This window comes from Lissotriton vulgaris, chromosome 6, assembly GCF_964263255.1.
Source record: "Lissotriton vulgaris chromosome 6, aLisVul1.2, whole genome shotgun sequence".
Lineage (NCBI taxonomy): Eukaryota > Metazoa > Chordata > Amphibia > Caudata > Salamandridae > Lissotriton > Lissotriton vulgaris.
The window spans coordinates 1,451,531,845-1,451,557,688 of NC_141694.1; the positions used below are offsets into that span (position 1 = coordinate 1,451,531,845).

Genomic DNA, 25,844 nt, shown 5'->3' on the forward strand with positions numbered 1-25,844 from the left:
GAGCGAGAGAGTTTCCAAAAAATCTGCAAAAAGATCAAATCAGGCTCTCCGGCAGATCCCCTTAAACCGGATACCTTCCGCGAAGCCCATGAATCAATCACTGAGCACATCCGAGAAATCATCAATCGGTCCCTTCTGACTGCTAAAGTTCCCTCCAAGTGGAAGCAGGCCTGGGTTTCTCCCATTCTGAAAAAACCCACTCTAGACCCCTCGCTTCCTGAGAACTTTAGACCTATCTCCCTGCTCCCCTGGCCTGCCAAAATCATCGAGGCACATGTCAATAAGATTCTGACAGATTTCCTCCTTACCAATAACATCTTGGATGACTCTCAACACGGGTTTAGAGCTGGTCATAGCACCGAGACCGCCTTGCTCAGTGTTTCAGAGGACCTTCGTACCATCCTAGACACCGGAGGCACGGCAGCACTGGTCCTGTTGGACCTCAGTGCTGCCTTTGACACGGTGTCACACGAGGTCCACTGAGAGATTGGAGGAGATTGGGATCACAGGGCCAGCGCTGGAATGGTTTAGAGACTTCCTTTCCAACAGGTCTTTTAGAGTCTCTACCCCTCCTTACATCTCGGAGGAACATAACATTGGACAGGGAGTGCCGCAAGGCTCTTCTCTGAGCCCCACCCTGTTCAATGTATATGTCCGCCCCCTGGCAGAGGTAGCTAGAAGAAATGGACTTGCCCTGGTTTCCTACGCCGACGACACCCAGTTGGTGGTGTCACTTAATGACAACAGTGGTCTGGAGGCTCAACACTTCAAACAGACACTCACCGACATCACCAACTGGATGACGGCAAATTTTCTTCAACTAAACGCCGGGAAAACGGAGATTCTCCTCCTGGGCAAAAACACCTCGTCCTGGGGTGACAACTGGTGGCCGGATGTGCTAGGCCCTCCCCCTATGCCGAAGGAGTGTGTCAAAAACCTGGGAGTTTGGGTGGACTCTGCTTTAAAATTCACGCACCACACCAAAAAAGTTGCCGCCACATGCTTTGGCGTTTTGCGTAACATCAGGCCCATTCTGAAGTTCTTTGATTGCCGCACTCGTCAACTTATCATCCAGGCGACCATTCTCTCCAGACTGGACTATGCGAGTTCCCTTTTATTGGGAGCTAACCTAGCTGAAATCACTAGATTGCAAAGAGTTCAGAATGCGGCCGCCAGGGCTCTGGTTGGTCTCCCGCGCCATTCCTCTATATCGGGAACCTTGAAGAAACTGCATTGGCTCCCGGTGGGCAAAAGGGTCCAGTTCAAAGCATTGTGCTTCGCCTTCAAAATTCTTAAAACCTCCTCCCCCCCAATGCTTCGCCCACTTCTGTCAAAGTACATCCCTAGGAGATTACTCCGGTCAGAGGGGCAGCATCTTGCGATCGTCCCCCGCACCAGACTGGCTAGAGTGGGCGGCCGCTCTTTCAGTTTCCTAGCGGCCAAGCTATGGAACAGTCTCCCTGAAGCTATCCGCGGGATTCAGGATCTCCTAGTCTTCAGAAAGGCTATCAAAACACACCTTTTTCAACAATAGTTCCCTCCTTAGCGTCTCCACCTCACTGTACTCTGTCCTTCCGCAGCGCCGGGACGCCCCTTTGCTGAGGCAGCCGTGCGCTATATAAATCACTATAGCATAGCATATACAGATATCGCCATCAGAAGGACAAGTTCCTTACATTTGGTAAGGATTTTTCAGATGATTACAATATCTTTCTGCAGATTCAATACAGACACATCTGCCTTCCCGGTGCACAGCTTTTCGAACTATTCTTGTGTTCTTTTCATTTAAAAGAAAACTGCACCTATATTATTGATGTTAGTTTCACCTGTTTGCCTTGAAAGTGCTTTAAAAAATGGATGGAAACTGACGTTATCACACCGACCATAGCAATTTTTGGCTCCACTGATGTCACATGGTGCTGCGTGCAGAGCAGACGCCCCCTGCCGGCATGGGAGCACAATCAAAAAATGTTCCCGATCCAGACTGATGCTTGGGATATTCAAAAGGTGAACCTTTGGCGCCACATATATCAAGCTGTGTGCATCAAACGGCTGTTTGCAGGTTCTGCCGCAAATGTCTTGTGTTTCACGCAGCGTCACTCAGTCTTTGCTGCACCCTTTTCACATAGCCCCTGGATGTGAGCATCGCGCGTCATGTGACCGAATATCATGTTGTGGTTTTCTGTTCTCTCCACATGCTGTCTTCGTTCTACTTCTGGGCTCTGAGGGCATGTTATGTGATTGGTTATCACATGACTTACATACTGTTTGTGGATGGAGGGAAACACTTTCCTTGTATAAGCATTGGATTGACTGCTCGGGCAGCAGGAGCATGTTAATTCTTCGTGCTTCGACTAGAATAGACTGTTGGATGATTTATTTCACTGAAGTATCTGCTAATACTGAGCCATAATACTGAGAACATTTGAAGCATTAATACATTGATGCGATTCCAAATTCAATTGGTTGCGTCCCCCTGGGCACTCCTTTTTGTCCTGTAATATGAATTATTCAATTCTCTACAAATTAGATTGACAAATAGATAGTCTTGTGGGTATATTGTTGGACTTCGTTTATTTCTCAGTTAGTCAGAAATTATCTTAATTTCTTCACGTTTTTGACATTTCTCTACAAATCTCCTTTTAGGGCCCAATGTATTTCGTGCTACCCGCCCTTCCTCAGGGAGCATAACTGAAATATAATCATGGCCGTTAGTTCATGTTTTTTTCCCGTTTTATATTTCTTTAAATAGCAATTTTCACGAGCACAAACCTATCGCATGGAAATTGCTTCTAGTCACTAAAAGAACAGGGGGAATGTATTTAACCTGGTGTATGATAAAATTAAGTCTCTTAAGTATGTATGCCATGATTATATTTCAGTTATGCTCCCTGAGAAAGGGCGGGTAGCCCGAAATGTATTGGTGCCTAAAAGGGAATGCCCTTTTGATCGAATGGTCTCCGAGCTTACTGTACGCTTTTCCACCGATCCCGTTGATACCAGTTGTAATCAACAAGCTGTACAGGATCAACTCCAGGATTATCCTAATAGACCCGGAGTGACCTCGCCAGTGGAGGTTTCCGGACCTCCTTCAACTATTGGAAGTACCATACAAGAGGTTGCCATGCCGCCTGGATCTCCTATCCAAACAGGCAGGGAGAGCATTTCACCCCAACCTGTCCTCCCTCCGGTTGACAGCATGGCTCCTGAAGTCATACAATATGGACACCTACGATTGAATCCAGACTGTATGGCTATTCTCAAAGAAGCAAAAAGATCTTCCACACGGAAATCCTATGCCTTCAAGTGGAAGCGGTTCTTCCTATGGTGTGTGGATAATGGACATGATCCCATCCGGGGTCAGGAATAGGTGATTTTACCCTACCTGCTGTATTTAGCTAGATCTGGTCTCCAGGTCTCTTCTATCAAAGTTCACCTTGCAGCGATCACAGCCTACAGGAAGTCCCCCAACCAGACTTATTTGTTTAGGATTCCTGTGGTAAAAGATTTTCTTGAGGGCTTAAGAAATGTTTACCCACCAGTCAGGTCTCCCTCTCCTCCATGGGAACTTAACATTGTGCTAACCATATATATATATATGTATTTTTGTATATGCTCGGTTCCCGCACATGGGCGGAGATAATTCAGTGCTTATTACTTTGATGAGTACCTGGAAGAGAACTAGGATTACAGGTAAGTAACGTATCAAGTCAAGTATAGCTTTATTCGATTTTTCTTTAAAAAAAACATATAGGCATAAAAGAAAAAGGTACACATGTGAACATTATACACAGCAGCAAATTATACAAAAACCCTTTTATCACCGTGGGGACCAATCGATAATAACTTCATTAACATTTACTGCATTGATTTCCTATACTTGATAATAATTTTTAATTAAGACGGCATCACACAAATTGTTAATTCATTGTCTAAACATTGCAGCTTCAAAAAAGCCACTTTGCTCTGTTTCAGACCTTGATCTCTTAAAAACAACTTTAAAAATCTTTTCCGTGGCATCAAATAAAATCTACAGAAAAGGGTAATATGAATAGTTGTTTGTAAGGATTCTTCATCACATGGGCAAGGTGTTGGATTGTGAGACCAGTCATTTATCTCCGGAAAGGTAACCATTCTATGTAGTATCCCAATAAGAAATCATGTTCGCAACATCCTCTCATAGCTTCCCTGCAGACAAGATAGATACAGCTGCAACCCTGGGCTTGAAAGAGTAAGATAATTCTCCATAACAGTCCTTTTATCCCTTTCCTTCAGCCATCTTTTTTCTGCTAGGAATGCCATATAATTGGTTTTTAAAGTTTTTCGACTAATACATTTCATGCTTTCCGGGTCATTTAAAAATTTCGGGCGACCAAACTCTCGTGATATGTCCTTAATATGACTTAACCAAGGGATAAGGGAAGATCTTTCAAGTTTCATACAGTCTTTTATAATTTCACGATTGAAATGCGCCTCTTTTGTCACCCAAATTTTATGCCAAAGTAGAAGAGGGTGTGATTTTATTATGTCCGACAAGTACGGTAGGCCCACCTCTGAGTGACAAACATAATTAGAAATTGATTTGGGGATAGCCAATAAATAGCTTAAAAAGGCATTTTCGCATTGCTGTAGGCCCATTACATTTGCATAACCCCATATGCCTGCTCCATATACCGCAGTAGAGATGCATTTTGCCTTATATATACTTATGAATTCCGGGATTGGTTTATTTCCTAGTTTACTTGCAAATGAAGCTAGGCCTCCAATTGCTCTAGAGAGCAATACTTTCCTCGTCTGGGTTGCTACTTGCCAGTTGCCTATGCATGTAAAATGTATCACCAAATAAGCAAAGCTATCCGTACATTCGATTTTATCTCTATTTATAAAAATATTGCATTTCATCTTTAAAAAGGATTTCCCACATTTCATACTAAAAGTTTTTGAAATATTCACAATTAAACCCCTTTCCTGCATAAAATTTACAAACTGTTACTGTTCTTTGCAAACCAATTTGTGTTCTCGCTATTAAAACGGCATCATCCGCATATAATGGCACAGGAATGGGGCAGTTATTTATTACTGGGTGGTCACACGTGTGCTCTGCCAATTTCCTTCCCAGACTATTATAGAGTGAAAAGAGAAAGGGTGCGAGTACCCACCCTTGTCTCACACCCTTAGTTATTTTAAATTGTTTAGAGCACTCCCCTTGTTTGCCAAACCGCACCCTTGCTCCGGCCTCCCTGTACAATTCTTTTATAAAAGATAAAATACATGAGTCCACCCCCATATCCTGTAAAATATCCCAAAGTTTGTCGTGTATTACACATTCAAAGGCCGTACTCAAATCTACAAAAGTTAAAAAATAAGTTAACCCTTTTTGCCCTAGTATACTTGTCAATGATAAGACTCGGATTTAAACCCTGCTCCACGGTCCCTAATCCCGGTCTAAAACCATATTGTAGCTTGGATAAAATTCCGTTCTCATCTGCCCAGTGTTGCAACTTATTTAATAACACCCTACATACCACTTTCAATAACGAGTCTAGGAGGGAGATCGGGCGATAACACTTCGGTTCCTCTCCATTACCCTTTTTAAAAATAGGGATGATAATAGTCTGACCATGATGGTATAAAACCATGTTGAGTACAGTTGACTAAATTTTTTTTAAAAATTGGAGCCCGGTACACCGTCCGGTCCTGGTGCTTTGCCCGCAGCACTTTCCTTGAGTGCCCCAATTATTTCATCTAAGGAAATAGGAATATCCAAGGGAAAAATAGAATCCAACCAGTTCCCCGCAGTTAATCGTTCTACAAAGTAGTTTCCTTTTGCTTTCTTATACTTCCCCATTAAACCCATTAAATTTCCACTACTAGTTTGTTCCTTATTGTCGTTATATAGATTAGAGTAATACTCCACCCATTTATCCTCAGTAATGGCAACATCAATGATGTTGATGTCACTGGGTGTTGGGAACGGGGCATTAACCACTTCCCAGAACTTCATACTATCTTTATCGATACTGGCCTCGCGAAAGTTTTTCCAGGCCTGTCTCTTTAACTCGATTTGTCTATCTTTTTGTGCATGTTTATATTTTTGTCTTGCTATCCTAATAGCACCTACATCCTTGGGTACTTGTTTTAATGTGGTCTTTAATCTATTGTGTGCAAGGCTACATTCCTGATTAAACCACCCATTTATCTTGCCCAAATTGTTTTTTCCTTTGCACTTTACGTACAACATTTCCTTAATTTTTTCAGTAATCTTGGAGAACGCCCTTATAATTGCTTCCCCATCCTTTTCTTGGTCTCGGCAAATATTGATATCCATATTTAAATGGTTGATAAGTAATGTGGAGAAGACCTCCGGGTCTATCATTGCCCATTTCAACGAGTATCCATTTGTGCTAGCTAATGTAATGTCAGTAGTGTGTCTTTCTCTAGCGATATGCCTTGCATTAAATTTCTTGCCCCTATCTAAAATGATACTCATGGAGTAATGGTCACTAAAGACCACGTCATGAGTATTAAAAGAGGTAACCTTAAAACCAGTTCCCCTTGAGGCGAGAATGAAACCTATTGTTGAATTGCAACCTCTCCCGTTAAAAGTAGGAGCAAAGGTTACAATTGGGGTACATAGTTCACTAGCAAAACCAGAGTCCATTTGCAGCATTATTTCATTACATTTATGTCCTAGCAGGGGGTGGGCAAAGTGTGGAAAGCTATCTTCCCTAGTCATTCCCAGTCCACAGATGTTGCTGTGACTAAACTGACATAAATTGCAAATGAAGTCTCCAACCCAAGCAAAAAAGACTTCCCCTTTTAGTGTTTCCTTCCTTTTTCTTAGCTCTGATTGTAAGTTATTAAGGATACCCACAATACTATCCCTGGATATGTTATAGAAATTCACAATCACCATGCAGGAATTTAAGTAACGTATCCTTCTTCTTTGTTTTGTCACCAATCTATTCACAAAAAGTAAACAAAATGTAAACATTCTACACCTAACATCAGCTGCAGTTTGAAGAGAACAGCCTCAGCCGTCTTTCCATTTTACAGACAGGATGTTTTTAACAATGTGAAGGGAAATAAAGTTCAATATTTCGCTTATTGTTTTCAGTTAACAATTCTTAATTTTAGAAATAAACGTTTCAGTGTAATAACCCCCATAATATAATAGTGTAAAAATACATAATGGGTAACATGTAGTATGGATTTACATCGACCTGTCACTCTTCTGGTGAACTTTATAAACCACTCCGCCTTTGTGAATTATGTTACCAGAACCTTCCATTGCAAGACTGGGCCACACTACACGGTTACCCAATATATTCACTCCTGTATACGTTTTTTTTCTGAATTTTGGAGAGATAGTTGCGTTGCAGATGATTAACCATCTTCTGTTTGAGCCAGAACCTACTATAATGGTTGCATTTAGTTGTTGGGTAGGGAGTGAATTAGTAGGTCAGTGCTTTGTGGAAGGGGTTGGATGTGAATGTAAAGTTTCAGAGAGGTGCAACAGTTCTGATTCTGTTTTTTTGTAACTTAACTTGCTTAATGCATAGAGTGTGACAGAAGTGTAAGATAGATGGTCTGGCTTCTGGATATGGACCATCAGCCTCTAATCTCACTTGTCGATAAGTTATTTGTTTTTAAACAAGAAGGTACCATCACTTTCAGTGCTGCTGAAATGTATAAAGCAGCGAACGTCAGAGCAGCTCCTGCAGGAAGAAGTCGCTACTGTCCAGGTTATGGCACTATTAAAAGTTGTGTTAACTAGCATAGTAAACAACCCAGAAATTACCTACAGTCCAAGTTATCTAAATGTGTGGTATATGTCAGAGTATGCCTTAGGTGATGAAAAAGGAGGAGCAGTGGACTAAAAGAAGAATAATTTGTGTGATTTAATTGTATGAATCAGAGATTTAAATTGTGTAAAAACACTTGTAATATTCCCTCTTCAGTAGAATTTATTGCATACGTTTAGTAGTCCCCTGGCAGTGTAACCACAAGGGGCTGAGCACCATTATTAGATACAACTAACACTATCAATAGTGCTGTCGTTCTAGGGCCAACACTGCACTGCCGTTTTGTGCTGATTTTAGCATAGCAAACAACTCAGAAGTGACCTGCAGTCCATGTCATCTTAATATGTGGTGTACGTCTCAGTAAGCCTTAGGTGACGAAAAAGAGGGAGCAGTAGAAGAGTTATCTCTATATTGCATTTGAAAAACTTAGTAGGAGATAAATAAGCATTACTTTGAGAATCTCCCTCTAGATTAGTTTTCACAAACCTTCTATGGTCCATGGTGGCTTGTCTACACTCTTTGCAGTTCAAGATAGGTGAATTTTGTGTCTGATTGCCCATGCCATCCTCTCCACTAATAATCCAACCATGCTTGCTGGCATCTCTGCCCTACCTTCTGCCCCCTGCCCCAACCTCGACAATCCCCTTCACCTGTAGGTACTCCAAAGGTCAAAGATATGAGTGAGGAGGATTAGGAGGAAAATGTGGGTAATGACGTGGTAGAAGAAAGGAAAGTTGTAAGAGAAGACCACTATGAATAGAATGATTGTGAAGGGGAAGAATGACCAGACTACAACGTTCTCAACGAAGAATAGACTGATTCCATCACCCCCAACCTGAAGGAACACTCTGGCTCCGCTTGCCAGCCCACATAATCTTCAAAACTAGCTCCATCATGTACAGAGCCATCACAACCAGTACCCCTATTTATCGTGCAGATAAACTAGTCATCTTTGTTGGTTCTCGGCAACTCTGCAGACAGGCCACCACCAGACTGCAGACTAAGAAGTGTAAAAAAGAAAAACCAAGGCAATCTGCCATTTCCATCTCTGTGCCCAGAATATAAAGTATATCCCTTTATTCATCAGTGTGCATTGACCGTCCGCAACACCACTTTTCCTACTATTAGCCGACTTTAAGCTTGCCTTTGACCATCTACAACCCTCTGCTGCCTTTTGGGTAGGCTCCCTCTATTAAAATACTATATGCATACACCCAACCAGTGCAAGCCATTTCTCTTCTCCAGACGCTATTGCTGATGTTCCACACCCAGTTAGAAGTGTCCCCCAAGTGCTTCGACTTGAGTAAGACTAACACAGAGGAGTCTTTTCTCTACGACTTTAAAGAGCAACCTAGGAAGTTTATCGATATCCATTTTGCATCAAGTGTGAGAAGCCGGACATTGACTTGAAAAAGCCAAACGATGATCCAGCTTTTGTGCTTTAAAAAAAAATGCCATGGACTTTAGAGGCCATTCAAAGGCCAATTTGATTACCACAGCAGACCAATGCTCATGCAATTCTGTAACGACCAGCTTCTGAAGATTACCATAGAGGCAGAGCAGGCAAATTGACACTCTTGGAAAAGAGAGAGGTTCCATGCCTGCTGATTCATTAACCGTGTCAAATGCTGTCTTGGGGACATAGGATAACCAGAGTGGATGTAACTTGATAAAAGTAATAGATTTATGGTAAAAATAAATAAAGGATCAATGGAGAAAATAAAAATGGGGAGATTTTTCTTGCTATTTCAGTATATTAATCTTATCCTCAGTCTTTTTCTTCAAGGGAGGCTTTTCATAATCATGAGGTTGCTAGATCTTTCCAGTTTTGCAGCGTGAATCTTACTGGATTCACTATGCTGTGCATTATTCCGTGGTCTTGTGGTTGGGTCCGGAATCGTAGTCTTCATTGTTTTTTTTTTTTTTTTCATAGCCCAGGTGGGCGTCTACGTCCCACCTTTTGGTGTATTTCTGGTGACGTCAGCACGCTTCCTGCGGAAGCACCCACTCTTGGGCGCCATCTTCAGATTATTTTTACCGCGGTTGGGTCTGGATCGTTCCCGAGAGGGCTCCAGACATTTTTGGAGAAAGAAGAAAACACGCAGTGTTTGGACGAAAAACATTGGAGAAGACTTCAGGAGACTGCATCATCGAGCAGATCGACGAAGGAGGGAAGGAAGTTCAAGAACTTCGAATTTCCATCGAGGAATGCGAGCGCAGGGGGCCCCCAGAAAGCATGAGATGTACAAGACTCCTTTCAAGTTCTGCGCAAATTGCCACCACAAGTACGCGCAGAAGGACCAGCACCCGGTTTGCAACCTCTGCCTAGCGGTAGACCACGAGAGCAGCGACTGCAACGCCTGCTCCGCCTTTACGCCGAAAACTCTTCGAGTTTGAGCGAGACAGAGAGTAGCCAAAGCCACGATGCAGGGTAAGGGGCCAGCCTCCATCCCTTCGAGACCTGGGGCTATCTTCAGACGAAGAAGACAACAACGCCGCCGAAGACGACGGCTACACGGCCGTAGAGACCGATATTACGAAGACTCCAAAGAAGGTAGGAGACTCTATGGCCCCTAAAGCCCCGAGAGACCCTGAGTCTCGAAAGATCGAGAGAAAATCCTCAAAAGCGCTGGCGCCGAAAGCTTCGTCGCCCGCACCTAAACCCAGGCCCAGCGGATCCTCTGAGAAGGAGTCCTCGGCGCAGAGAGCTGAAGAACAGCAAAAGCCGTCGAAAAACGTCTCCGAAAAGGAACGTCCGAGGCAGAGGGAGAAGGACCCGAAAAAGGCTCCAGCGCTGATGCCGAAAATTAGCTCGGCTCCGAAACCTTCGACGCTGAAAATAGGTTTGGCGCCGAATTTACCGCCAAAGACCGGCCGAACCATTAGACGCAGATCTGGCTGCCGAAATGGAGAAGAAGAGGCGCCTCGAAGCCGAGAGGGAAAACATCCTGCAACGAAAGAAGGATTTCGACGCCAGAATGAAAAACTACATAATCCCGACGAAGCCCAAGCCACAGGTGCACGAGGTGGTCGAGGAGGAGGAGGATGAAGTCGATTAACAGTCGGAGAATGTCGAAGCATTCGACGAACCGGACTAAGACGAGGCCGCCTTCGACTACTATGAGGACGACCGCAGGATGCTCCTGGGTTCGGCGACCTCGGAAACTCAGGAGATAGACTGGCAAGAAGTCGACAGAGTCCTGAAGAAAGCGTCAACACGTATCCTTCGAGGCCTTCGCCGCCAGATGACATTGGGGTGTACAACACAGTCATCAGGAATACAGCGGCTGTCTTCAAGGTGAAACTCGACAAAGAGCAGCAGGAGGCTGACTTCCTTCTCGAGACATTGCTCCCCACACAGACCAGGAGCAGTACCTGCCAATGCTGGAAAGTGTCATGGCACAAGGGAAAGAAGCCTTCAAGGAGCCGGCTACATGCAAGGCAGTCACCCCAAGGACTGAAAAGAAGTATAAACATTCATCCAAGGACCCACCCTATATCCAGGGCACGGTCTCACCTGACTCAATCATTGCTGCCACAGCAAGGAAAAGGGCTAATGTGCCTACTACCTCAGGGCCACCTCCAGACAAGGAGAGCAAGAGGATGGACTTGGTAGGGAGAAGAATTGAAAGGAATGCCGCAATGCACTGGCGAATAGCCAATTCCAACACACTACTAAACAGGCATCAGTACCAGATCCTGGAGGAACTAGGCCAGTTGATAAAGAAAATGCCTCAGGAATTCAGGGACAGAACTGAAAACCTAGTCGACGAGAGGAAGAATGTGGGAAACTCTTGCATCAAGACCGCTCTGGACGGAGCTGACACCTCCAGTAGGCTCATGATGATAGGCATCACAGAAAGAAGGCAAGCCTGGCTCAGGGTGTCAGGCTTCAAGCCAGAAGTACAACACAGCATCCTGAACAACCCGTTCAACGGACAGACCTTGTTCGGGGCCCCAGTAGACGAAAAGCTCAGCCAACTAAAGAAAGACAATGAGACGGCAAGGTCCATGGGGGCATTGCAGTTCAGCGGGTCGAAAAGGGGCACGCCATCACGAAGGCCCAACGGCAGGGGTGGTAACCAGCCAGGAACATCGCACCAGGCGTTCCAACAATCACACCCGGTGGAGAGCCAAACACAGCAAGGGCAACAGAAGCAGTCCTGGCAATACCAGCAGAGGGGCCAGTCTTTTTGCGGGAGAGGCAATGGACGTGGCCAGAATAGGGGGGGGGGGGAACAGCAACCCCCCGCCAAGTGACTTGGTCAGGCAACGTGTGCCCACCCAAATAAGAACTCTCAGGCTGAGGCACAAGGACAACACGCAGGGGTCAAGCGCACTAAACACCTGCGTACATGTGAGACCAGTGGGAGGAAGACTAAAAAGTTAACTTCCAGGAGTGGAAGGCAATAACTTCGGACAAATGGGTTCTAAAAATCATGCAGTTCAGATACTGCATAGAACTGGAAGACATCAACAAGCAGAAAGCCAAAAAGAAGGCAACTAGCAAGAAAAGAGCTGCAGCTACTTCAAGAGGAAGCAAGAGAGCTCCTGCAAAAACAAGCCATAGAGCCAGTACCTTACAGAGAAAGGAACAGGGGGTATATTCACCGTACTTCCTGGTGCCAAAGGTAGACGAAACAATGAGACCCTTCCTGGACCTAAGGTTCTTAAATTCATAAGAACACAAAAATTCAAAATGACCTCCCTACAAGAGTTGCTTCCTCAATTGCAAAGAGGAGACTTCATGGTCACCATAGACCTAAAGGATGCCTACCTACAGAAGTCACAAACATCTGCTCAGATTCGCCATAGGGGAACACCACTATCAGTTCACAAACCTAGCGTTCGGTCTAAAGTCTGCGCCATGGGTCTTCACAAAGTGCCTAGCAACCGTCGCAGCACACCTAAGAAGGGAGGGAATACACGTATACCCTTACCTTGACGACTGGCTAATAAAAGCAAGATCATACCAGATATGCAAGGAGCATGCACAGAGAGTGACAAGAACACTGATGGACCTGGGATTCTCCATACACTTGGGGAAATCCTCAATTTAACCAGAACAAACAAAAATCTTCCTGGGAGCTCAGATAGACACCGTACAGAGCAAGGTGATCCCAAGCGGGAAGAGGTCAGTTCCACTGGTGAAGGAGACAAAGCTCTACCAGAGAGGGCAAGCTCGGACAGGGAGAACAGCGAGCAAGATCATGGGCATGATGGCATCATGTATACACCTAGTGCCAAAGTGCGGCTGCACATGAGACCTTTACAGGAGTGGTTACAAGAGCAATGGTCATAAGCAACAGGGCGTTCGGAGGATCTAGTGGTTGATGCGGTCAAACACATCAATTACCTGGAGTTGAAGACCGTTTTCCTCGCTATAAAAGCCTTCCACACAAAACTCTACAACCAGAGAGTGTTGATCCAGACGGACAACACAACAGCGATGTTCTACATCAACAAGCAGGGTGGAACACAATCGGCCACGCTTTCGAAGCTGGCACAGGAGATATGGGCTTAGGCCATCCCTCTCAACATAGACCTGCTAGCCATACATCTGCCAGGGAAGGACCACGTAGAAGCAGATTGGCTCAGCAGACAGACATCGGCAACCCACGAATGTGAGCTCAATGCACAGGAGACAAGAAGGCTGTTCGACAGGTGGGGGACACCGTCGGTGGACCTATTTGCAACACGCCAAAATGCAACATGCCGAAACATCCCATCCAGGCTGCCCGGGGAGCGTTCCCTGGGGAATGCCCTATGGATAGACTGGTCGAGGACATTTGCCTACGCTTTTCCCCCGATACCGCTGATGCACAAAGTCCTCAGCAAGTGCAGAGCGAGCAACATGACACTGATACTGGTCGCACCACAGTGGGCCAGGCAGACATGGTATTCGCAGATCATGGAGATGGCACAGAGCGCACCCCACAGATTCTGAAGGAGAATAGACCTGCTCTCCATGCAAAACGGGCAGCTGCTACACCCAGAGCCAGAGAGCCTGAGCCTGGTAGCGTGGCTCCTGAGGACCTAAAATTTGCGCATCTGAAACTACCAGAGAGCACCCTGAGGGTACGTCGGGAGGCACGAAGGCCCAGCACACGAAAGTGCTATGTATCGAAATGGAAGAGATTCACTCTGTGGTGCAGGAGAGAGAAGCTGCCCAATAAGATGCAAAGGGACTCAACGGTGCGAAGATACCTCACGCACCTACTAGACAAGAAACTAAGCTCATCCTCCTTGAGAGCTCACTTGGCAGCAATAGTCGCTTACACAAGAGGGGAAACCTTTAAGAGTTTCTTCACCTCACAAGTGGTTACAAAATTCCTGGAAGAAGCTAAGAGGATTGCGCCTCCAAAGAGGGTGCCACCACCTGCATGGAACCTTAACCTGGTCCTAACAGAACTGATGAAACATCCTTTCAAACCAATTCACAAAGCATCCCTAGAGAGGCTAACTATGAAAACAGCTTTCCTGGAAGCAATCACCTCGCTGCGCAGGGTAAGCGGAATACAGGCTTTAACGTTACAGGAACCCTACATCCAAATTCACAATGATAGGGTGGTAATGAGAACGGACCCACACTTCATGCCGAAGGTGGTGTCAGGGTTCCACATGAATCAAACCATACAAATACCAAGTTTCTTCCAGAAACCGACAACAAGCGCTGAACGAGCTCTTCACACCCTAGACGCCAGAAGAACAGTCATGCACTACATTGAAAGGACAAAGGAACACAGGAAAATAAAGCAATTCTTTGTTTCCTTCGCAAAGAGTTTCATGGGAAAACCAGTAACTAAAGGAACAATTGCGAGATGGATCGCACAGACAATACAATTCTGCCACAAACAGGCAGGGCCCACTCTACCAGGAAAAAGGGAGCTACAATAGCTTTCCTAGCCAATACACCCATTCAGGACATATGCCTGGCAGCAACATGGGCTTCAGTGCACACGTTCACAAAGCACTACTGTGTGGATATACAGTTGAACAAGGAAGCACAAGTCGGACAAAAGGTGCTTCAACACATATTCAATAACCAACGCTCATCTTCCACCCAGCCGCCACAAACATGAGAAACCGCTACAAAGTCTATGCAAAGCCTAGTGAATCCAGAAAGATTCACGCTGCAAAACAAATAGTTTCTTACCTGTCGGTGTAGTTTTGCAGCTTGAAGATCTTTCTGGATTCACTAACGAACCCACCCACCTCTGCCAGAAAGATGAGGCTGGAGAGGAAAGGGGTTGAAAACATGGACAATTACTCGAACAAAAAAGCCTTGAAGGTTAAAGCGGTGAATGACTTACTAGAACATTGCCATTACTTCGGTAACAGAACAAACACGAGGGAAAAAAAAAGAATCCGAAGATGGCGCCCAAGAGTGGGTACTTCCGCAGGAAGCGTGCCGACGTCACCGGAAATACACCAAAAGGTGGGACGTCAACGCCCACCTGGGCTACGAAAAAAGAAAAAGAAAAGACTACGATGCCGGACCCAACCACAAGACCGCGGAATAATGCACAGCATAGTGAATCCAGAAAGATCTTCAAGCTGCAAAACTACACACAGGTAAGAAACTATTCGTTCTACTTGAAAAAAAGAAATAACTTCAGGAAATCTAGCACCTTGGTATTTAGTGCAGTTGGGTTATAAACTGACACCAAAGATTCTAAATCACCTGTAGCCAAATTGCTAAATTGGTGTAATTCAAGCCTTCCAAAATGTATTCAGCTCTTGCACTCTAGAGACTTGGAGCGTATTTCACCAGTGCTGACCTATCATTAATTGCCTACAGAATCTGTCTTTATTAACAGGCATAGCTATCATCCATGCATACATTGACCATTGGAACGAGAACCAAGTGACCCTACACTTACTAAAGGAAAACAAAGTCACTAATAGCGAGATGTGTTTTCAGAGCACTGTCCAATAGAACATTTTTGTCAGTGAGGCGAGTTGCAAGTGCAAGACTATTCCGTAGTTTAGACTCCAAGTCCCAGAAGGCTCCTCCTTAAATGAGCACGCTTATAGTTCGTCACATTTGAGAGGCCTTACTGGGACATGCGGTGTCAGCAAATTAATTGAAAAGACAGGCCCGGTTTTGTGTAAAGCACAATACATGTTTCTTAAGTACAAGCCTTTATTCTAAAGGGAACCAGTGAAGCGATATAGGAGCAGCCAAGAGTTGCTCAAATATACCGAGCCTACATGCCAGTTTGACAGCCCTATCTGGATGCTGTAAAGTCCAGTAATCTAATATTCAGGGAGTCCCAGATGTATTACCATATGAAAATGCACTATATGCATTGCAGCATGCTAAAAGCAAGAAGGTCACACCGGTAGATATTGAGCAGCTTTTGTCTAAAACTATGCAAATTTGTTTTTGCTTTAAAAAACGAGTGGGTCTAGGCTGTAGAGTTAGGTCAGAAAAGAGGAAGAACCGGTTTAGTGGAGGAAACCTGCTTAGTTGGAGTGGGAACATGGTTAAAGAGAAATTTAGTATTCCTGCTACTTCTTTTCGACACCTATCTACTCTTCCTCACGGTATGTCCCTTGTCACTTTTGCTGTTGGCATAAAATCCTGACGCACTGAAATGTCAGTTGAAGGGAACTGTTTGTATGTGGGATCCTAGGGCCCAGTGCACTAAATCAGCATATGCACGATTCATAAACCTTGGCAGTCTACCGCCGTCTCATTTTGTGGAGATGTTTTCTGCCCCAACCTGCGAAAGGAGGTTAGAAAGAAGCCTATCTTGGACTGGGAGCAAGAAAACAGATTTGGCTTGAAGCTGGTGCTTTGTTTTATTTAATCCACATAGAAAAAAACGTTCTTGTAATAGACAAGTTGATGTTGCTGGAGTACCACTTATTCAGGCTCTTCGTGTTAACAACAAATGTAGTTTTCAGATCCGCAGAACTTTCAGAATCCTACTGTTCTTGTGACTTATTGCTTGTTTTTGCAATCTAGCTTTTTCCAAAAGTTCCAAATTTTTTTACACCTGTTTTCTGAATCTGGTCTTTAAGGTACCATTAAGCAATATGTCTTTTTATCTGGATTGCTCTGTCGGTTGCATTGTCTTGGGAATAGTGGTATGTATACGTCATAAGTTAGTCTTGAAAAAGTACAATAAAAGTTTAACATTCTGACATTTTATTGGCAGTCTGTCAGTTTTATTGTAATGAAGGATTGTTTGAACCTGATTCTTTGTTTATGCCCATATTTTTTTATATATATGTATTACAATTTTAAAAAAAACAGTACAGTGTAACAAACCCACAGGTAAAATCACAAATGTTACTACTAAGCATACCTCTAGTGAGCCACGCTTGTGGTGTATACGAAGGTCATACAGATTGGACCACTTATCCAGGACTGTAACTGATGTCAGAGTACTTCTATAACATACTGTTGTTGAAGCCCGTATGGATGGACCCATCTGCCACGGACCAACCTCCACCATGCATCCTACTACAAGAAGGCAACAGTGATTCATCAGTTGCACGTCCCTACCCTTAGAGCAGTGAAAGATAAGCCAATGACAGCGCTCTAAGCACTATAATTGTAACTGCATTGATATAGCGCTTACTACCCTGGACGAGGCGTCCAATCACTTTTTCGACGAGTAGCACGCTTTCTCAGAACCCAAAAAGGATTTGTGGTGAATTAGTATCATGAACTATGAAATCAATTTGAGCTGTGGATATGTTTGTCTGTTATTTGGCTTGAAAATGATGGAGGGATAGAAGAAAGAAGGTTTTGCATTTATAGAACGCTTGCTACCCCCAATGAGGTCTTGAAGCGCTTTTTGGCCAGTAGAGCGCTACTCCAGAACCCAAAAAGGAATAGTGGTGAATTTAGAATCGGGAAATATGAAATTCATTTGAGCGGTGGATATGTTAGTCTGGAATTTTGATTGCAAAGGAATAGTGGAGGGATAGAAGAGGGAATGGTCTAGAGTTTTCTTTTTCTTTGTTCGTGTTCATAGCAGAGAAGGAGGCGGTTTAGGATGAGTAAATAGGAGGTGGAGGGGGGAGAGTCGGAGGGAAGGGTTTAGAAAGGCTTGTATGGGAGATCTGAATAGTAAGAGGTATGAGATGATTTAAGGAGGGATAGTGGAGGGAAGAGTTTAGAAAGGGTTATTTTGGGGATCATAGTAGTGGTATGGGGTTTGCGATGAGTGAGAGTGGAGGTAGTGGATAAATTGAGAGATGTATAGGGTGAGAAATAGGGTAGTGCATTGGAAAGTAGTAGAATGACATTTGAGACCTATGGACAGTGGTGGTGGTTGTAGCATAGGTATCCTCCATCTTCCTCTTTCTCAAGTGTTTATGATATTCAAAGGCTCAAATTCTACATTAAAATCACCTTCTAGGTGAAAAAGGCATCCAGAGCATGTGAACAATGAAAAAAGCCTGTAATTTTGCGGCAGTCATAAGGAAAAGACTGAATCCATTTTGCAGCCTCATTCCGGTGTTCAAGATTGCGATTCTACCGAGAAGAAGAGGTGGTCTGTAATGCTGAATTCTGAGGAAAAGTCCAGCATGATCAACACACAATCCTCATCGCTGTCAAACATGGCGGAAGTCATCCAACACCAGCAGAAACACCAACTCAGTATTCATAAAATGCCTGAAATACATTTAGAGCCTCAGAGGTTTGCATGAAAGCTTGCATTTTTCCAAATGGCATTTAAAAAAGTAAAAAATCCTGACTAGATACAAGAGAAGAGGAATTGGCTGATAATTTGAAAGGTCATCCACTGCCATAGAAAGTTTTTAATTTGTTTTATTTTAAAGGTAAGGTCTCTCTGAAAGTGTTCTCTTCCTTTTTGCCACATCTTTCAGAGTATGCGAGTATGTAGGCAATGGCACACGGATTGGGAGATGTATTGTGGAGGTTGGTCCGTGGCAGAAGCAGATGGGTCCATACATATGGACATCAACAACAGTAAGTTATAGAAGTAAACCAACATCAGTCACAGTCCTTTACAAGTGGCCCATTCTGCATGACCCTGGTATACACCACGAGTGTTGCTCATCACAAGTCTCCCTTACCTAAGTAGGAAGGCATTTTAAACCATATGTAAGTTTGTAAATTGTGAATAGAGGTGAAGATTTTGCCTGTCATGCGTGATGTATTGATTCAATCCGTTACTGCAGGTAACTTAATAAACCTGAATTAGTGTTTTAGTCTTTAACATGGTTACTTAAACTAATTTAATATATAAGATGATCTGTCCATCTTTGGAAGTTGTTCTTTAAAATAAAACTGTTTACTTGGTAACTGTTTGTTATTTCTTGTATTCCATTACATTATTTTGCTACATTTCCTACAGTTGCTTTCCGTATTTATGATATGGACAAAGATGGCTACATCTCCAATGGCGAGCTCTTCCAAGTATTGAAAATGATGGTTGGGAACAATCTCAAAGATACACAGTTGCAGCAAATAGTAGACAAAACCATAATTAATGCAGATAAAGACGGGGATGGAAGAATATCCTTTGAAGAATTCTGTGCTGTAAGTCCTGGATATGGTCAATCTAATAATTTGTGTACAGTATAATTTGTGTACAGTAGCACTTGTAGTTGAAATTGGTTGCTATTGAAAGATTTAACAATATTATGTCCTGTTTATGGTTTGATTAATATTTATTATGGTTTAAAAAAAAAAGTGCATTAAACTTTGGATGAGGCCAGACCAGTGTGGCTTTTCCAGGGGGTGCTATTTTACCAACAGAGCATTGTAACCGAGTTGAATTCTGGCTTACTATTTTATGGGTAATTTCTTTTTCATTTTGTTCTACCTCTTCTTGGTTCAACATACACCTGCCTGCATCCACTGGCCGGCAGGGGAATAAAGCACAACATTTAAACTAGGAGATAATCTCCTCCATCCCCCATGAGCTTCATTCACTTTCCGGAAGGATCTTAAACTATTTATATCAATACTTTTGTGTAAGAGAACAGGGATATCCATACTGTGCCATGTGCTTGCCTGGGGGATGAAAACAACTCCTTAAGGGTGGTTTCTAGTAGCAAAACATCTCCCCACTGCTGTAATCAGTAATTCATAAGACTCAGTTACTTGGAGCAGGTAAGTTCTCAAAATTCACCTGAGAGTAAATTAATAAATGATGCCTAAATCTTTCTACAGCAGTCACTGGAGCGTTCATTCTTCATCATTATTTTCTCCAGTCCCAGAAGCGTTATTAACACGTCTTGTGACCAGGTAGCCCACCAGTGCTCCATAAGGAACTGATGATCTGTTTTTACTGCACAGGGTGCTAATACCATCTGCCTGCCCATTAGCAAATGCAAGGTATTCAATTGTGTGTTTGGAAGGTCCATGATAAGCTACTCTGGGTATCAAAGATTGTATTTATATCATGCAGAACAGCCTCCCAGTACCGTGTTGGTTTTCGGCTGTTCTTTAATCGGTGAAGCAGCTTACCTGTACCCCTGCCCCACCCACAGCACCCCCTCGCACCTCTCCACGTTCCCACCCACAGCAACCCATCACACCTCACCCATAGCGTCTCCTCCTTCCCACCCCGATTTCCCAGAATCGCCTGTATTCTTTCTTGCTCAATCAATCCATCAGCAAATTTGTAGAGCGCGCTACTCACCCGCTATGGTCTCAAGGCGCTGGGGAGAGGGGGGTCGCTACTGCTCGAACAGCCAGGTCTTGAGTTGTTTCCTGAAGGCGAGATGATCCTGGGTCAGCCGTAGGTGGGTGGGGAGGGAGTTCCATGTCTTGGCCGCCAGGTAGGAGAAGGATCTTCCTCCGGCAGTGGATCTGCGAATTCGTGGGACGGTGGCGAGGGCGAGGCTGGCGGTTCGAAGTTGGCGAGTGGGTGTGTAGAATGCGAGGTGACTGTTGAGGTATTTGGGGACCATGTCATGGAGAGCCTTGTGTGCGTTGGTGAGAAGTCTGAACGTGATCTTGTTGACGGGGAGCCAGTGCAGGTCTCTCAGATGTGCAGAGATGTGGCTGTGACGGGGATGTCCAGGATGAGTCGTGCAGAGGCGTACTGTATGCGCTGGAGTCTTTTCTGGAGTTTGGCTGTGGTTCCACCGTAGAGGGTGTTCCCGTAGTCTAGTCGGCTGGTGACGAGGGCCTGGGTGACAGTCTTCCTGGTTTCGGTGGGGATCCACCGGAAGAACTTTCGGAGCATGCGCAGGGTGTTAAAGCAGGATGACGAGACGGCGTTGACTTGCTTGGACATCGTGAGGGAGGAGTCCAGGATGAAGCCCAGGTTGCGAGCATGGTCCGTTGGCTTGGGGGTGGTGCCCAGTGTAGGCCACCAGGAGTTATCCCAGGCAGAGGGAGATGGTCCCAGGACGACGACTTCCGTCTTGTCTGAGTTCAGCTTCAGACGACTGAGCTACATCCATTCCGCGACGTGTCTCATTCCTTCCTGGAGGCTGGCTCTGGGGGTGGTGGGGTCGTTGGTGAGGGAGAGGATCAGCTGGGTGTCGTCAGCATAGGAGATGATATTGAGGTTGTGTTGGCGAGCGATGGCTGCAAGGGGGCTCATGTAGACGTTGAAGAGGGTGTGGCTGAGCGAGGATCCTTGCGGAACGCCACAGATGACTTCGGTGGCCGCGGATCGGAACGGGGGGAGGCGGACTCTCTGGGTTCTTCCAGCGAGGAACAAGACGATCCACTCCAATGCCGTTCCTTGGATTCCGGTGTTGCTGAGGCGTTGTATCAGGGTGCGGTGACACATGGTGTCGAAGGCTGCTGAGAGGTCCAGGAGGATGAGTGCAGCTGTTTCCCCATTGTCGAGCAGGGACCTGATGTCGTCGATAGCTGCGATGAGGGCGGTCTCAGTGCTGGACTGCGAGGGGTCGAGAGATCCATTAGTCTCGAGGAAGACTGAGAGTTGTTTGTTGACGGTCTTCTCAATGACTTAGACAGGAAAAGGGAGGAGCGAGATGGGGCGGAAGTTCTTGAGGTCCGTGGGGTCGGCGGTAGCTTTCTTCAAGAGGGCGCTGAGTTCTGCATGTTTCCAGCTCTCCAGGAAGGGGGCTGATGCGAAGGAGCTGTTAATGATGTCCCGGAGATGGGGTGCGATGATGGAGTCTGCTTTGTTGAAGATATGGTGTGGACAGGGGTCGGTGGGGGGAGCCGGAGTGGATGGTGTTCATCGTGCGGGTGGTGTCTTCGGTGCTGATCGGGGTCCAGTTGCAGAGGGTGGTGGGGGGGTGCGCTGGTTCGGTGGTTGGGTGTGTGGTCTGAGCGCCAAAGCTGTTTGTGCATGTCTGCGATCTTGTGGTGAAAGAACGAGGCGAGTGAGTCACAGCGGTCTTGCGAAGGTGTGTTGTTGTTGCAGGCGCTGGGGTTGGAGAGCTCTTTAACGATGTTGAAGAGTTCCTTTCTGTTGTGGGTGTTGTTGTCCAGACGTTCTTTGAATGTTGTCCTTTTGGTGGTGCGGATCAGCTGGTGGTGTTTGCGGGTGGTGTTCTTGAGGGCTGTCATGTTCTCCGTTGTCTGGTCGTGGCGCCAGGCTTTCTCGGGGGTGCGGCATGTTTTCTTGGAGTTTTTGAGGTCGTTGGTGAACCACAAGGCTTTCTTGCTGGGGTGGGGTGGGGTGGGGTGGGGTACTAATCTGAGGATATTTTCTCCGCTGATTCTCTACAATATGGGGGTGGTTTGGGCTCTTTGAAATTATTCCAATTCCATTTTTGTAAAGACTCCCAATTTATTATCTGTGATTTTTGAAAATGTAAATAAAAAAACAGATGCTTCTTCGAATTGCTTTATTTCTACTATCGGTTCTGGGAGGGAAGTTACTGGGTTAGGTGACTCCAAATGGTCATCCGCATATAATTTCAGTTTTTGCATGTCTTACCCTGTCAGAAACCTCTCAAACATCTCCATCTCCAACTCACTCTCTCTCTCTCTGCCAAGAACTCAATTTACATACCATCAAGTAAGGGAGAGAAGTAGCAGTCTTGCTTTGTACCTCTCTGTATGGAGGATGGGTTTAAAGAATCTAAGCTGGTTGTCGCAAAATACCCATTTACGAAACATGACCCAAGCCAGAACTCTTGAATCTCCTCTAGATGGGGCCAATGCACTTTCTGTTGCCAGGAGCAAGGTATTCTTTCTTGTCCCTATAATGTTGTTGATGATATTCAGGATCCTTTTTGTAGCTTGTATCATAGCTACAAGTCCTATCTGATTGGTTGACAAAGCTGGGCATGAGGCGATTCAGCCTTTGGACCAGGATCCTTGTGAACGACATAGTTCCATATTTAGGAGAGGTGGGTCTGTAAAAGGAGCATAGAATATGATCCTTTCCGAATTTGGAGATCAGTGTGATTGATCCTCTAGCATGGAATTTTTGAGTGCCCATGTATCTACAAATGAGTAAACAGATGGTTGGCAGAACATCGAGTTCTATTACAAATCAAAACAAAGCAAACGGGGATTTCCTAGGTTGCTGGATGTTTGGTGTGTCGAAAGAACTAGTTGTGCTTTCTAGGAATCCAAGGAAGTAGCTTCTGCCGTGCCTTGGACTGCAAGGGCTATTTACTTAAATATGGATCTGATTCCTATGCCATTATAGGGATATTATTGATTATAGCTGTACAAGGGAATAAAATAGCAATATTGATTCAGGTTCCTAGATAAAAACACAATAAAGGAGAAGGAGAAACTGAGTTAGATTGCAAGTGAGTGTGAATGAGTCAGAATGAGTGACAGTCAACAGAGTGAAAAAGAATGAATGGGTGAGTACAAGTATGTGAGCATGAATGTTTAAGAATGTGTTTAACAATGTGTGTGAGTTAATGAATGAGGATGCGGTGTTTGACATGTGAGTTTGCCATTGGTACTAGCATACGGAAGGTAATTCCAGACCTATACAAACACCAATGGCAAAGTGCTGGTAACTGGGGCAAATCTTATTATGAAAAGCACCTTTAACAAAACACTAGCATACTAGTGGCAAAACTTGGCATATGGGGAACCCATGGCAAAATGACGATGCTGGCATACTGGAAGCAAGTCTTGGCATTGGGCACCTATGGAAAAACGCTGGAGCTGGCATACTGGAGGGACTTCTTAATATGGAGAGCGCCCATGGTAAAATTCTGGAGTGGGCACCTGGAAGGTAAATCTGGTTTATGAGAAAGGGGTGACCATGAGAAAATCCTGCCTCTGGCAATTTGTGGCATAAGGGTCACTAATGGTATATAGATGACAATAATGGCAAAATTCTGGCACTGGCACATTGTATGTAATTTGGGCTAAAGCGGCATCCACGGCAAATGGTGATACCTGTGGCAAAATGCAGGTCCAGGCACAATTGAGGTAATTTTGACGTATGGGGCACCCATAGCACATTTTGGAAACAAAATAGGGTCAACTCATGGAGAAGTGTCAGGTTTCAATGGCGTGGCACACCAAACAAAGGACTTGAATATTTAAGTGCCCTTTCAGAACACATCAAAACCTAAGAGGATGATGGACATCATCCCCTTTGGTATCGCTTTGAGAACCCAGCGCATTGTAGCAAGTATATGTGAAAAGTGTACTTTAACATGCACTATTTGAACCCATTTTTTTCTCAAATCATTTTTTGGGGAAGAACACATTCCAACCTTCTCTAGAAGAGGTTGGTCTCACTCACTCGCTACAGTTCAGGGCAAGTATTACACTCCGCCACCTTCAAAGATCATAAGCTGCCCTGCACCAAGAGAAGGTGCACTGTGACTTCAAGAGCTCTGTTTGCTTTCTGCACTTTCTGTGAACTGGGATGTTACACAGGCTTTATGAAATAAATAAGATCAGCAGTGCAATGTGCGCTCTTCTGAATAAAATAAACACAAACTAAAAAGCAAACACCTTTGTGAACAAGGTGTTGCATTATTGTGAATAGGTGAAAAAATATGTTTTGAATAAACCTTCACCTCTGTTGCTCACACAAGTGATGGTACCTTTCAAATGACCATAGATGAAAATGTATTAAGAACATGCTTTAAATGGGCTAGTACTGGCCTGTACCGAGCATCTTAATTAAATCTTAATTGCATTTCTCAATTGTGCAGTACACTTAATCGGAGAGCCCTGGCCCTTTTCAGAGACTAAGGTACTCTGGGGTAGTGAATACCTGCACGTTTATAATTCCATTTAAACCACTGATTAAAATTTAGGAATCATTAAGCAAATAACATACCTCATATTCAACTTATGGTCCAAATCAATTCACATATGTGGACATCACTCCCATGTTTAATTTTCTTTCTTTCTATAATTTATGAATGTATTTCTCCTAGCCACAGGTGACCTCTTGCCATGCAGAAGCTCTTGGTTGCTGGCTTCTTAAGCAAGAAATACGATAACCCATCTCCATTAGAAGCATTCAGTTCTGCAGTGCACTCTCAATAAAGAATTTTCTGCTGCCATCTAGTGGACGAAGAGTTTTTATACTTTTACTAAATAACTCACATTTCTAAGATGTTACCGGCAATTTATTATGACTTGAATTCGAACATCTTAAACCTTTGGAGCGCGGCGCCCCTGGCTAGTTTGGAGGGCGCACAGTTTGGGAACTACAGCTCTATAGGAATGATTGGCATGTCAGTGGAATCAGTCACAGGGGCAATTAACAGATCTAGTGTTGGATGCCAGCTGAACCCATCACTCTCTGCAGTGGTGGAACGCACAAAGCTTATCAAAAGGGCGGCCCTTCATCGACCCTGTTCCACAGATAGTGCTAACAGCAGACTCATCCCTCGCAGGTTGGAGAGCTCATCTTCACAACTTGACAATTCAAGGTCAATGGGACAACAAGTACAAAAGCTCTGCACATTAACTATCTAGAGCTTCTAGCTATATATCTAGCACTCAAAGCTTTTCAATCTCACGTCATAAGGAAAGTTGTCCTAGTCCGCACTGACAACATGACAGCAATGTGCTATGTACAAAAACAAGGGGAGGACGGGACATATTCTCTTATACTGTCACACCTCTCTCAAACAATTTGGCGTTGGACGATTCGTCACAAAGTTCATCTTCTG

At 44.6% G+C, this 25,844-nt stretch overlaps 1 pseudogene across 1 annotated transcript in view; it reads left to right on the forward strand.

Moving 5' to 3' along the window:
* LOC147708984 (calcineurin subunit B type 1-like) overlaps positions 1 to 25,844 on the forward strand; it is a 189,325-nt pseudogene that overhangs the window by 158,229 nt on the left and 5,252 nt on the right. The window contains exon 5 of the transcript XR_015296667.1: positions 19,148 to 19,332. The product of XR_015296667.1 is annotated as a calcineurin subunit B type 1-like (transcript). The remainder of the gene's footprint in view (positions 1 to 19,147; positions 19,333 to 25,844) is intronic.